Source organism: Zingiber officinale, chromosome 6B, assembly GCF_018446385.1.
Source record: "Zingiber officinale cultivar Zhangliang chromosome 6B, Zo_v1.1, whole genome shotgun sequence".
Classification (NCBI taxonomy): domain Eukaryota; kingdom Viridiplantae; phylum Streptophyta; class Magnoliopsida; order Zingiberales; family Zingiberaceae; genus Zingiber; species Zingiber officinale.
In genome coordinates this window covers 123513611-123529112 of record NC_055996.1, presented here as the reverse complement: position 1 = coordinate 123529112, position 15502 = coordinate 123513611, and positions in this window count along the sequence as shown.

Below are 15502 nucleotides of genomic sequence, written 5' to 3'. Positions count from 1 at the left end.
TACAGGTCTTCTATACCTTTCGGACTGTTTGTCCTTTTACCGGGTCCTGGTTAGTGCAGATTCTCTCCTGTTCTCTTCGATTTGCATCTATCTTTATTATTGTCAGGAGACTGTACGCATGATTAGTGTTAAGTGTTATTTCTTTACTTTGCATATCAACTGTACCTGCTGAGTGTTGGACTCACCCCGCCTCCATTGTTGTTATTTTCAGGTTGATGCTGTCAGGAGGGAGTTCCAGTTGCTAGTCCCCTGCAGACCTCCAGCTAGTTTCTATCGTTTGTATTATTTTTGATTCTCACTTAACTATATTTGGATTTGGATGTTGAATACTTAGATATTATATAAGTTGTCTCGTTGATGGATTTGTTTTCGATTTTATACTACTACATGCCTGCCTGGACGGCAGAAGAGGTAAGAAAAATCAGATTTGGGCTTTACGAGTGTAGTTGAGTAGGGTTGATTTCGAGTCAGAGTATTACTATGTTGTTTATTTTATTAACTGCGTGGTTGTGACAACCAGAGGCTGAATACTTATATAAACTGCATGGTGATTGGTTTTATTTACTGTTATTATTCCAGCCGCCTGTGGCTGAGGTATATGAGTTATGTAGAAGTTTCAGATTGTCCGGCGTACAGGGGAGATGCTGCCGAAATTTCTTCGGACAGGGGCTCCTCTGGGGCGTGACAATTATAAAAGATATGACTCAAATTTTCAAGGAGGACCTATATCATCAAATCGACCCTCTCCCTCATCTTGACAATCTAGTATTCAATCATCTCATTCAGGAGCATTCTCACTCACCATCCCTCCTAATGCAACATCATCGATTCCCCAGGATAATATCCAGATTCTGGAGTGTCTCATCCTGTTGCACCGGAGTATGATATTCTTATTGAAGCTTCACCTTATCATGAACCTGACATGATACAAATATGCAGTAGCTTAGGTTTACAAATTGCTCATGTTGGAAACACATCCTTTCATTCACGTGGTCGTACTTTTCATATGTACAACACTCTTTATATTCCTTCTATCACTAAAAATTTACTTTTCATACGTCAATTTGCTCTTGATAATAATGTATTTTTTTGAATTTCATCCTCATCATTGTCTTGTGAAGGATCCCGCCATAAGAACTATTCTATTCCAAGGGCACACTAAAAATGATCTTTATCATATTCAACCCACCTCTCTCAAAACCTTTGTTGGAGAACACATGGATAAATTCTCTTAGCATGCACGTCTTAGTCATCCGTCTTTACGTCTTATTCAGGATATTATTAATCATTTTAGTTTATCAACTTCTTTAACGCTATCATCTTATTTATGTGAAGATTGTATGAAAATAAAATCTCATAAACTACCTTTTGTATCCTCTACTTGCAACTCTAACTTTCCTTTGGAAATTATTCACTCTGATGTATGAGGTCCTGCTCCTATTTTTTCTAAGCAGGGTTTTCTTTACTATGCTATTTTTATTGATAACTTTAACAAGTTCACTTAGATTTTTCCTATAAAAGGAAAATATGGTCTTTTAAGTATTTTTTGTCATTTTCAAAAGCATGTTGAGCGTTTTTTATAGTAAAATACTCTCTCTTTCATTCTGATTGGGGTGGAGACTATCAAGCATTTATCATCATCTTACTTCCTCTAGCATCCTCCATCGAGTCTCTTGTCCCCACATTCGTGAACAAAATAGATCCGTAGAGAGAAAACATCGTAATGTGGTTAAAACTACCTTAGCTCTTCTTAATCATGCCTCAGTTCCACTTAAATTTTGGTATGACACCGTCCAACTGCAGTTTACCTTATCAATTGTTTATCCACTCCTCTACTTTAAAATAAGTGTCACTTGGAAAGACTTTATAATCATCTTCCATTATTCTTTCTTTCGTATTTTTAGTTGCGCATGTTATTCTTGGTTACGACCTTACTTTAAACATAAGTTAAACCCTCACTCTCTACAATGTACTTTCCTTGGTTATAGTAATTTGCATCATGTGTACCGTTGTCTCCATATTTTGACCAAGCGGATATATATTTTGAATCTCTTTTTTGTTTGCAGTTGCTACCTCGGATCTTCCTTCAGATAATCAAAGTACTAATCTAATATTACAGAGTAATATACTAGAATCCCAATAGATTGATTCATTAGGACATATTAAAAGCACAAGGAGGGATGATATCTTGGATCCTGCTCCATCTCCATAAACTCTTCTAGACTCAGCGGCTAGTGGTGATCCACTCTCTAGTTATAATTCTCATCCGTCTGACCACTTATCTCCGAGTAGCTCTGATAATGATACTCCTCGGTGAATGCTTCCTGTAAGTGATATTTATGCATAATGTCAATCAATTTCCACTCGTTACCCTCTTACACGTGCTCTTAATATTTCTTTAAATTTTATTGAACTTGCTTGCTTTAAACAGACAATCAAAGATCCAAATTGGCGTGCTACTATGACTATAGGATTTTATGCTCTTCTTCGTAATGCAATCTGGAGTTTAGTTTCTCGTACTCCATATGTGAATATTGTGAGCTCTAAATGAGTTTATCGAATTAAGTATCACACAGATGGATCTATTGAACGTTACAAAGCTCGTCTTGTTGTTAAAGGCTTTAATCAACAACCATGTATTGACTTCAATGATACTTTAGTCCAGTTGTCAAAATTATAACTATTAGATTGCTACTATCTATAGCTATTAGCCCCAATTGGCCGATATGACAATTAGATATTTCCAATGCTTTCCTTCATGGACACCTTGAAGAAAGTATTTATATGGAGCAACCACCTGAATTCATCCACCTACAACTTCCAACACATATGTGTCAACTTTAGAAATCTATATATGGTCTTCGACAAGCACCTCGTGCATGATTTCATCATCTACTACTTGGCTCATACTTAGGGATTTTCTTGCTCAAAAATTGACTCTTTTCTATTCTATAAATGTAATGAGGAATTTTCAATATTTGGTCTGATTTATATGTATGATATATTAATAACTGGTAGTGATCAAAATGACATTACTATTTTACTTTATCTTCTTCGTTAAGAGTTTTCTATTCAGGATCTTGGGAATGCTCATTTTTTCCTTGGTATAAAGTTTCTTTCACATTCTGAAGGTTGTCTTCTCTCTCAAAAAAAATAATTACTGGACTTCTACAACTAGCTAAAATGGATGGTGCACGTCTTATTTCCATACCAATCATTGAAGGTGGTTTCACTGCACATTATCCTCCTCTTCAATGGCTGACCCCAGACCTATCGAAGGATTGTTGATGCCCTACAATATGTCACCATTACACGACTTGATATTGCTTTCGTTGTCAATTGTGCCTATCAATTTATGCATGCTTCTATTGAACACCATTGGGAAGGTGTTAAGAGAATTTTTCGATATCTCAAAGACTTTATTCTACATGGTCTTCTTTTATATCGTCAGTCCTCATGAGAGTTGACTGCCTACAGTGATGCAGATTTGGCTGGATCTCTCAAAAATAGACGTTCTACTAGTGGATATGCCATATTTCTTGAGCAATCTTATTTCCTGGCTTTCAAAGAAGCAACTTATAGTTTCTTACTCAAGTATTGAAGTTGAATATAAAGCTATAGCTAATGCGATGTTAGAAATTATTTGGCTACAATATCTTCTTTCAGAATTATACTTTTTCCCAGCTGCTACATCTAAAACCTGGTGTGATAATATTGGGGAAACTTATCTTGAGGCAAATCCTATTTTTCATGCTCATACCAAGCATGTAGAGATTGATTTACATTTTGTTCGTGAGAGTATGATGACTCGACAACTTTCAATTTTTTATATCTCTACTGAAGATCAAATTACTGATATATTTATTAAGTCATTATCCAGATAACATTTCATCAAGTTAGCACTCAAACTCAACGTTCAGACACTGCCATTGAGTTTGTCGAGAGTAATGACAATAATAGAAAATAATCTTAAATTGATTTCAATCAATTAAGATTTATTATATTTGGTATCACAATCAAGATCAACATTACAATCAAGATCGACATGAATCAAATAGCAAAACAATACTTCCAAATCTATTATATTTATTACTATGCTTATAATTATATGTCATATTTAATCTTTCCATTATTGTTTGAACAACTTGTATAAATAAATCTATTGGCTTTAATAAATAATAGATCAAAGAATTATTCTCTATTATATTTCTTTCCTCTATCTATTAGTTTCAACACTTGATGCTATTACAAAGAAGATAAATGTTTGGCTAAAGCATACCTTATTGTATGCGGGATGCTTGGAGTTGGAAAGAACGATCCTTCAAGGAATGGAATGTTTTTTATTTTCTATGCTCCCTATCTTCGGTGGTGTCATTGAGAAGATCAAAGTCACATGTCGAATGTTTGTGTGGTCTTCCAAGCATCCTCTGACATCATGGGCCACCTTTTTTCTTTCTAAACAAGATGGGGATATGGACTTCAAGACATTCATGCATGGAATGAAGCTCTACTAAGTAAAATACTATGGGAGATTCAATCTAAAATGGACTCGCTATGGGTGAAATGGGTCCACCAACACTACATCAAGGGTATTGATTTTTGGCAATGGGAAGCCAAGGTTTTAGACTCACCTCTTATTAAGTGGCTTGTGGACATCGGAACAAGATCCAAAGGGCTACAAAATGGAAATGGTGCAACGAACATGAAGATGATCAATTGGTTCACGACAGAGAAGAAAGGGGCTGCAAATACCTATGAGCCCTTCAAATCGAGAGGTTCGGTGGTGGCTTGGATATCGGTGATTTGGAGGCTAGAGATCATGCCAAAGTATCTTTTCATTATATGGCTACTTGCACATAGGAAACTGTGAACAATAGATAGGATGTCATATAAGCCGAACAAGGATTGTGTGCTTTGCCAGAGCCATGATGAGTCAAATGACCACTTATTTTTTAAGTGCCCATCACTCGTGCTCTATAGGACAAGGTGAAGTGATGGATAGAGATCAGTTATGAGATCCGATCAGTAGATGAGTTATTTCAGACTCTAGGGCAACATTACAAAAGTGCCAATCGCAAAATGAAAGCTTGATATCTTGGTGTTTCAAATATGATCTATGTCTTGTGGGAGCCTGCAATAGATATTGACCTGAGGGTATGACTCCTGATGTTGATAGGATGTTTTGTAAGATCTAAATACAAGTGTATCATTTTATGGATTTGTATTGATTGTAGTGATTGTAATATGCTTGTTTTGCTTATTTATGGTTTTTTGATTGTGAGCTTGAGGATGTGGGCTATTTAGTGGTAAATACCTCATGTCTAAAGGTTGTTAGCTTATGTTTTAGCTTGTGATTGAGTGCCTTGGATTGTATGTTTGAGGTTGTAAGATCTTGAAACATTTATAATACATTTACTGATTTTCGTGATCCAATGCAAGATCGATCTGGGGTCAGGATCGGATCGAAATAGTCAAGATTAGATCGTAGAATCGTACGATCCTACTAAAAATTTTTAAAGTATAATTTAGTACTTGATAGGATGATCAAATTGATGAGAGTAAAACAAATTGATATTGAGAAAGAAGTTATCTTTAGTGAAATAAATTCCATCAGTCAAAACCATACTTGAGAATTGATAGATATTTCATTTGAAATCAAACCTTTAGGATATAAATGGATCTTAAAGAAGAAATATAAGACTGATTAAACTATTGACAAGTACAAGACAAGACTAGTGGCAAAGAAATTCAAACAAAAGGAAGATCTTGACTTCTTTGATATTTTTTACCAATAATAAAAATCACATCCATTCTAATACTTATTGCTATTACTACAATATATAACCTTGAGATACATTAAATGGATGTAAAAATAATATTTTTAAATGAGGAATTAGAGGAAAAAATATATATGGAGTAACCTAAAGGATTTGTGACTCCAGAACAAAAAAAAAAGAAGATGTGTAGACTCATGAATCAATATATGAGTTAAAACAAACATCAAAATAGCAACATGAAAAATTTGACAAAACTATGATGTCAAATAAATTTAAAATAAATATTTGGGACAAATGCATATCTATTAAAGGTATGACTCATTTATCATCTTCTATCTATATGTAAACGATATGCTCATAATAGGAAGTAATCATGATATAATCATGACTTCTAAGAAGATGTTGACGAAGAACTTTGATATGAAAGATAAGAGTATAGTAGACGTTATACTAGGGATTAAGATCTCTAAGACATTAGGAGGAATTGTTCTTTCACAATATCATTATTTTGATAGTGTTAAGGAAATTTAATGCATATGATTTTTCCTCTGTAAAAATACTAATGGGCTTAAGCTGATATTTGACTAAGAATCATGGTGAACCTATATCACAATTGGAATATTCAAGGATAATTGATAGTTTGATGTATGTTACTAACTTCACACATCCGTATATTGCCTATGTGTTTAACAAATTAAGCAGATTTATACGTAATCCAAATGATAATTATTGGAAGACATAAGTAAGGGTTCTTAAATATTTAAGATGCACCTTAGAGTATGAATTACATTATATGAGATATTTAGTGGTACTAAAAGACTGTTATGATGTAAATTGGATATCTGATATAAAAGACTTTAAATTTACTAGTGGATATATATTTATCATTGGTGGTGGAGTAATGTCATGAAAATCCATGAAACAAATGTGTATAACTCGATCAACTATGGAATCTGTGTTTATAGCCTTAGATAAAGCCGCAAAAAAAAACTGAATGACTTTTTAACTTCTTAGAGGATATCCCATGTTAGGAAAAGTAGTGTTTGCTGTGATGATATATTGTGATAATCAATTGACAATTGTACAGGCACAAAATAGCATGTATAATGATAAGTCATGATACATTCATCGAAGACATAATACCATTAGATAGTTGATCTCAAATAGAGTTATTTTTGTTGATTATGTTAAATCGAAAGATAACTTAGCGAATCTATTTATAAAAAAGTTTGAATAGAGATATAATATAATGCTTATCATGAGGAATGAGATTAAAAATCTATAAGCAAAAACATTCATAATAGTAACCCAACTTTGTTGATTGGAGATCTTAAGATCTTGGTTCAATGGGACAGCAAAATTATAAAAGTTTGTGTGAGCACTTAGATTAGTTCCCCTTTCATTCCTAGGATGGAAAAGTATTGTCTACTATATATAGTGAGGTTATACTAGGAAAAGTAGAGTATAGTAGGATATTCTTGATAATAGGTCATTTATATAAGTGTGAAGACAGGTTGTTTCAACCAAACACTTATGAATCCAAGATGTTATCCATCGACAAAATGGACATAATCATGAGAACTATAAAGATGTGAGAAAGGCTATTGTGTAGATATCATTGTCTTGGTTTACACAAACAACTAAGTAGTTCAAGACATCACTTTTACTAAGCAACCTAGTAAATCTGATAGTATTCTATTATGAAAGGTTTAGAGTCACAAGCTACCTCTTCTAATGTGCTAATCTTTGAACTCTCCTTTAATGTCCACATACATGCATACATTAATTTTTATTCATGTAGATGATAGTAGGAAAATTGATTTTGAGCCAATAATGGTGTGAATAAGAAATTAAAGTTCATCACTTAATATGTGACATGGCTTATTCTGGATCATCAGATTAGGATGGACAAATCGGGTTCATCATGAGTGGATATAAGTGTCTCTTTGGACGACTCAATCTCAATCATTGAATTTAAAATATAAGACATTCAAATGAAGAGACATTGTGTTCTTTGGAAAGGGACATTATGTTCCTTGGGAAGGGATGTGATTTAGATCATCCAATTCAAGTTGGATGAATGAGACTTGATTGAACCAAGAGGTTTTTCTACCCCTTCACAAAATATATATAAGATGTCTCACATTCTCATTGATTCATTCTAATTCAAAGCAAAATAAACATTGCATTCCATACTTGCAGTTGGAGAGTTCGAGAAGTTTTTTTGGTTCGGAGGTCTTGCTATCTACAGTGCTACTATTGCAAGATAAAGTTATTGTATCTTGGGAGACAATTGTTGTATTTTGTGAGCACCATGTATGGAACAAATATAGAGTCTAAGTCTAATTTCAACTTCATCTAAATAATATTATACCATCATTTTAACTGTGCTCAGGTTATATCATCACCACCGGATCTAGCAGATTGAACCATAATTTACTTTTATTTTTTTACAATTATAAAACCTGATACTTTTATAATTCAATTCAAAGTATGGTGGCCTGGCAATATAACATTGTTTTAGTCTTTGTTTACTTAGAGATAAGGAAAGAAAATTAAAAGAAAAGTTTCCGTTGTAGAAATTCTTTTATTATTTACTTGATTAAAAATTTAAAGCCAATGGAAATTGTATTCCTTCGACGGATACATTTTCGAGGAAAATTTATCTCGTCCAAATCAGATGGAAAGACAAAGGAAAGAAAATTAAATAAAATAAAATCACATAAATATCCCTAACCCTTCCTTTTCTCTTCCGCCAAATCGACGATTTCTACCTCCTCACCCAATGATGCCTCTGCTAAATTGGCGATTTCTACCACCACACCCAACGATGTCTCTGCTAAGCTGTCGATTTCTTCTTCCTTCTCACCTGTGGACTCTTCTTCTTCCTCCTCACCCGTTGACTCCTCCATGAGTCCCTCTTTTTCTCTTTTGAGACTACTACAATTGCTCTAACATTGTTGCTCTCACGATTGATTCACAACTGTTGTAAACTACTGCTCTTCTCCTATGATTGCTTAGTGACTGCTTTGTGTTGAGTTTTCCTTCTATGTGATTGCAGTAAGTTTGGATCTTACTGATTTCTATCTTCGTTTTAATTTCTAACAGTAGAGAAACGCTGATTAGAAAACTTTGATTAGATGAAGTATAACTAATTAGATAAAATATAATTTTCTTATTTCTATAACTTTAATTAGGTGAAATATAACTCTAATTTCTATTTTCATTTTAATTTCTATCTTCGTTTTAATTTCCTCCTCTCGCTGATTTCTATCTTCATTTTACCGATTTCTATCTTTTAGATGAAATATAACTCTGATTAGATGAAATATTAATTTCTGATAGCAACGTTGTTGAGTTTATTAAAGTAGTCTATTTTTATTGTTTATCTTTTAACAAATTTGATGAGATGGAATGGGATAATGGTGAAGGAGATTATCTGAATGTTAATGATTGTTATGAGGAGAATAATGATAGTCTAGATGAGAGTTCAGATGATGAAGTTTTCATAAATAGAAATTGTGTAGTTATTCTTGGGATGATGTTGAAGGATATGCATAAGTATGTAGATAAAGGTCTAATGGAGAATAATGAGCAAAAAGATGACGCATGACGCATTTTGTTACACAACCTTATGACATTTAATGAGGTATGCCATAGCATTCTTAGGGTAAGTGTGGATGGCTTTGTTCGCTTGTGTCAGCAGGGGCGTAGCCAAGATTTTCAATTAGGAGGGACAATTTTTAAAAATTCATGAAACGAGGAAGGAATAACTTACAACTCTTGGAAGATCATTGCTTTTGAGAAAAATAGAGAAGATAAAATAGAGAGGAAGAAGTAAAAAAAAGGAGAACTTTACTTTCTTCGTTAACAACCTTGACTAGTTTCGATGAGCTCGGCAATAACACAAAGAGAGCAAGGTAAGACAAGACATGACTATTTTGTTGTGCCAATAAAATCCTAAAAACATACCAGAAGAGGAAGAAGATAGGGGGGTTGATGACTGCTTGATCTTGTTGCTAGAAGAGGGAAGCAACTGGTGTTGCATTTTTTGCTTGTTGGAGAAGAGAAAGGAGAAGAAAAAAGCTCTTGTGCTTTAGAAGAGGAGAGGAAAAAATTGTAGGTTTACTAACGTTGGAGAAGAGAAGGAGAAGAAGCAAATGAGGAAGAAGAGGAAAAAAAAATAAAAGAGAGGAATGAGCGAAGGGGTGGCATATGGTATGGTTGGGATGTAACATGCATAGGGAGAAGAGGGAGAGAAAAAAATGAAAGGTTTCATCAAAAATATCCTAATTCTTTTTAAATGATTCAATCTCGTTTAAATTTTAGAAGGTTTGTATTTTAGAAGGTAACACTTATTTTGCTCAAACTCGTTTAATAATCATTTTCATAAAGTTTGATCATTTTGCTCAAAATCACATTCGAATGATGATTTTGATCAAACACTCATTCAATAATGAACTCATTTAATAGTTCACAAAATGATCAAACACTCATTTTGCTCAAAATCATTCAAACTCGTTTAATAATCATTTTCATAAAGTTTGATAATTTACAAACCTTCTGAAATCCCTCCTTCAAGGTAATACTCATTTTGATCATTTTGAATTTTAGAAGGTTTGTAAGGTACTTTGTAGCTAAATATGCTCATTGTCTCCTAATTGTAGGATTATGTTGGTGTATTAGATGGAACTCATATTTGTGTTAAGGTATCCAATGTAGACACACCTATATATTGAGGAGGAAAGGATTGGCCAACTACGAATGTGTTGGCAGCATGCTCCTTTGACTTGAAGTTCACATATATCTTATTTGGCTGGGAAGGAACTGCATTTGGTTTTCGAATCATCAAAAATGCTCTATCTAGACGTGATAAATATAATTATTAATTCCTCATGGTATTTAGTTTACAATTGTTAGGATGTATACTAAAAGCCTAGCTTTTGGTATAAACATTTATCTAGAAATAAGAATCACATTGGTCAAATGTCTACATTTATGATAAATGTAGTTGTTCAATTAATTTATATTATAGATAACATGGTGTGTGGTGTCACACACAGAGGATCATGTTATCAGTACCTTATAAATTATAAACAGTAGCTCACGACCAAGATGGAAAGGAACAAACCATTGGAAGGTCGTAGTGTAATTAGGTATTAGTTTATCTTAACTATATAATTACACTAGTACACTTAGAGTGTATTAAGTAGGACCATTAGATGTCGTTTCTTTTATACTGACTTTATAAAGGAACAAAGACCTCAGTTATTATGAAAGTGTGTGCTCTTAATCCTAATATAATAACAAACACATATATTTGATATTTATTTCTTTAATTTATCAATGAGTGAGATTTAGTTCGATAAATCAATAAGCCCGATAAGTTGAGAAATGATATCACTTATAGTGTGTGTTGTTGATTATAGAAGGAAAATGTGTCCTAGTAATCTAGGTTGAGAATGTCCCCAAGAGGAGCTCATAAGGATTGTCATGTTAAACCCTGCAGGTGGACTTAGTCTGACATGACGATAAGGTTGAGTGGTACTACTCTTGGACTAATATATTAATTAAATGAGTTGTCAGTAACTCACTTAATTAGTGGACATTCGACATCTTAAACACAGGGAGACTAACACACTCATAATAAGAAGGAGCCCAAAAATATAATTTGGGATTAGTGCGGTAGTTCAATAATAGTTCTCTAGTGGAATGAATTATTATTGATAAAATTAAGTTGTGTGTTCGGGGTGAACACGGGATGCTTAATTTTATCGGGAGACCAAAACCAATTCCTCCTCTCGGTCCCTATCGTAGCCTCTTAATTATAGAGTACTATACCCACCTATACCCACCTTCTTACCCATCCTATAGGGGCCGACCAAGCTAGCTTGGAGACCAAGCTAGGGTCGGCCATGGTTTGGTTCATGGGTGAATTCATGTGGCCGGCCCTAGCTTGAACTCAAGCTTAGGTGGTCGGCCCTATTAAAATAAAAAGGAATTTTAATTTTAAAAAATTTTCTTATGTGGATAACATGATTTAAAAGAGAGTTTAAAAATTTAAATTTTTTCCTTTTATAAGATTCTACAAAAGATTAAGAGAAGAGCTAAATCTCTTTCCTTATTTGTAGATTAAAAGGTTGATTTTAATTTTGATAAAAACTTTCCTTTTAATCATGTTCATGATTTAAAAGAAAGTTTAAAAATAAAAAATTCTCTTTTATTAGTTTCTACAAAAGATTAAGAAAAGATTTAATATCTTTCCTTATTTGTAGATTGAAAGGAGATTTTAATTTTTAGAGATAACTTTCCTTTTTGGAAATTATCCACATGTTTAAGAGAAAGATTTTAATTTATAAAATTTCCTTTTTATTAACCAATCATGAAGGGATAAAAATTATTGGAGAAATTTTTATAAATTTCCGGAAACAAATTAGGAAGTTTTAATTCTTGTTTTAATTAAAACTCTCCTTGTTTTGGGGAAAGAGGTGGCCGACCATTGTAATTGAAAAAAGAAAATTGTTTTAATTAAAATAATTTTTCTTTTTCATAGCAAAAGAATTAAGGAAATTTTTATTTAAATTTCCTTATTTGCCAAAACCAAAGATTATAAAAGAGGGGGTAGAGGTGCCTTCATAAACAACGACTCTATTCTTTTTCTTCCTCTCTTTTCTTCCTAGGTGTGACCGGCCCCTAGAGGTTCCCCTTCCCCTTCTCTCTTCTCCTTCTTGTGGCCGAGACTTCATCACCTCTTGGAGACATAGAAGTGGCCGGATCTAGCTTGGAGAAAAGGAGAGAAAGGAGGCTTGTTTCTTGCATCCCTTGGAGCTTGGTTGGTGGAAAAAGTTCATCCTTTGGAAGTTTTTGCTTGGCCGAAACTTGAAGGAAGGAAGAAGAAGGTGCCTTGGTGGTTCTCATCTCGGAAGATCATTGCCCACACAATGTCCGAGGTTAGAAGAGGAATATGGTAGAAGATCAAGAGGTTATTAAAAGTTCACAAAGAAAGGTATAACTAGTAATTGTTTTCCGCATCATACTAGTTTTATTTCTTTGTAAAAATACCAAATACAAGAGGCATGTGATTCTAGGTTTCGAATTAGTTTTTGATGTTGTGTTCTTTTGTTTTCTTTTCGAACTTGTGCTTCGATTGTTCTTTTTGGTTAACCTAGAGTTATTTAAGGAAATTAAATATTAACTTTCCTTAAGAGGCTTTGTCTAGGCGGTGGTGGTTACTCCCATATCTAAGAAGGTCATGTGCCTCGCCATGCAGTCTTGGAAGCTAAATTTGGAAATTAATATTTAATCAACTTTGTGACCTAGGTGATTTGGGTCGAACGTGTTAAGTTCCGTAGGAGATCCAAGTCTAAACCTAAAAGAACAAATAAATTAAACTTAGGATCAAACGTGTTAAGTTCCGCAGGCGATCCAAGTTTAATTTAAAAGAACACATGGTAGCTAGGAAAAGGTTCAGACCTTTGTACAAAATTTTTGTACAGTGGAACCGATAGGTTTTCCGAGTAGCAACCAACAACAATTAATGTTCATTGGTGGACAATGTTTGGAAGTAAATATGATTAACCTATATCCTTTGCTTGTTGTAGGTAAATACTATTTAGTTGACTTCGAGTTTATGCTGAAGAGGGGTTTAATTACCGTTTATTAAGGAATTCGTTATCACTTAAAGGAATACTCGAGATGTGGTCCTACAAATGCAAAAGAGTTATCCAATCTTACACAAGCATCTATTCACAATGCAATTGAGAGAGCTTTTGGGGTTCTAAAGAAGAGGTTTCCCATTATTGCTAGCGGAATAGAACCTCACTATGAAATTAACATTCGCACAGACATTATCTTAGCATGTTGTATTCTTCATAATTTCTTTATGGGGGTAGATCTAGATGAGAGGTTGATTAGTGAAGTGGATCATGAATTGAGTGCAAATTATGACAATGAAGTGAGTTGCAATGAGAGACAAGACGATGACTAGAGTTAAGGGAATATGATCGGATAACATAGCTAATGTTATGTGATCGGATTACAATAATAACTAAAGAAGACTTATTTGGTTTTATTAAGAAAATTATGAGAACAATTTGATGTAGCATACTAATTAATAATGCTTAATTTGAACAATGTGATGTTTTGAACATGCTATTGGTAAATCTTAATATTGAATGTTCTATGATCGAATATTATTTTTTATGCATTGATTATGTTTGTTAATCCAATATTATACAGTTGAATGTTACCAGTTTATAACATGAATAAGATTTGATTTTTTTTTGGTCATATGTGAATTTGATACAACTATTGAGTAGAAATGAGTTCTACGACCAAACAAGTCAAAAAGGATATGATTAAGTGGAATAATTAAATGGATAAAATTTTTATAGATGTTATGTTAGATCAACAAGTTAATGGCAACCGAGTATGTAGCACTTTCACGTTTATTGCATACAAAGAAATGGTTGTCATTTGCTGTGAGAAGACTAAAATTCCATTGACAAAGGACCATTTGAAGAATAAAATAAAAACATTGAAGACTAACTTTAATTCGTGTTATGATTTGTTTAAGAATATAAATAGAGTTGAATGGCATGCTGAGAGTAGGAGATTTGAGGCTGAGGAAGAAGTTTGGAAGCAACTTATTGATGTAAGTATTAATGGTAGATATTTCATTTTATATTTTGTCAGTTTATATAACTATTATATTTATAATTAATTTTATTTTTATCTAGGCTAATCCATCAATTAAGAAGTAGAGACATACCCCTGCACCTCATTATGAGAAGTTGTTTGAGTTATTTGCTTATGACAGAGCGAATGGTCAAGGAGCTTCTATTGCCACTGAAAGAAATGTTGAAATTATTTAAGAGGAAGAACAAAGGGATGATGTACTATTGTGTAAGGATGTCCACATATCTCTACAATGACATGATATTGTCCACTTTGGGCCTAGACCCTCATGACTTTGCTTTTGAGCTCTCCCTAGAAGGTCTTATTCCAATGGAGATATCTTACATTCTTTTAAACCCATGATCTTTACCAAATATTTCTAATGTGGAACTTTGATTGAACCCCAACAATCCTCTCCTTAAACGAAGGACCACAATTACTTTAATGGTTCAGGCCTCTCCGCAAGCATTCAGTCACGCTGACCAACTCTGGGCCTCCTCACAAGCATCCGCATCCGATCACCTTGATCTGCTTCCGGCCTCCTCGTGAGCATCCGGTCACCCTGACCTACTCGCCTCCCCTGTAAGTATCCGTTCACTTTAACATGCTCTGAGCCCCACACAAGCATCCGGTCACCTTGACTTACTCCGGGTCTCCCCATGAGCATCTGGTCACTCATGACCAGCCCCGGGCTTACCCTCAACTTCATTCAAGGTGGCCTCACATGACATTTGATCTGGGACATGACTCTGATACCATTTGTTATGCCCAAAGGATGTCCACATATTTCCATAATGACATGATATTGTCCACTTTGGACCTAGACCCTCATGATTTTGCTCTTGGGCTCTCTCCAAAAGACCTCATTCCAATGGAGATATCTTACATCCTTTTAAACCCTTAATATTTACCAAATCTTTCCAATGTGAGACTTTGATTGAACCCCAACATGTACATATGAGTTCTGAAGTAGACCTTAATAGTTCACCATTTATCGAGAGATTAAAGAAGAGAAAAATTACATATGTTGATGCTTATGGCAATAAAAA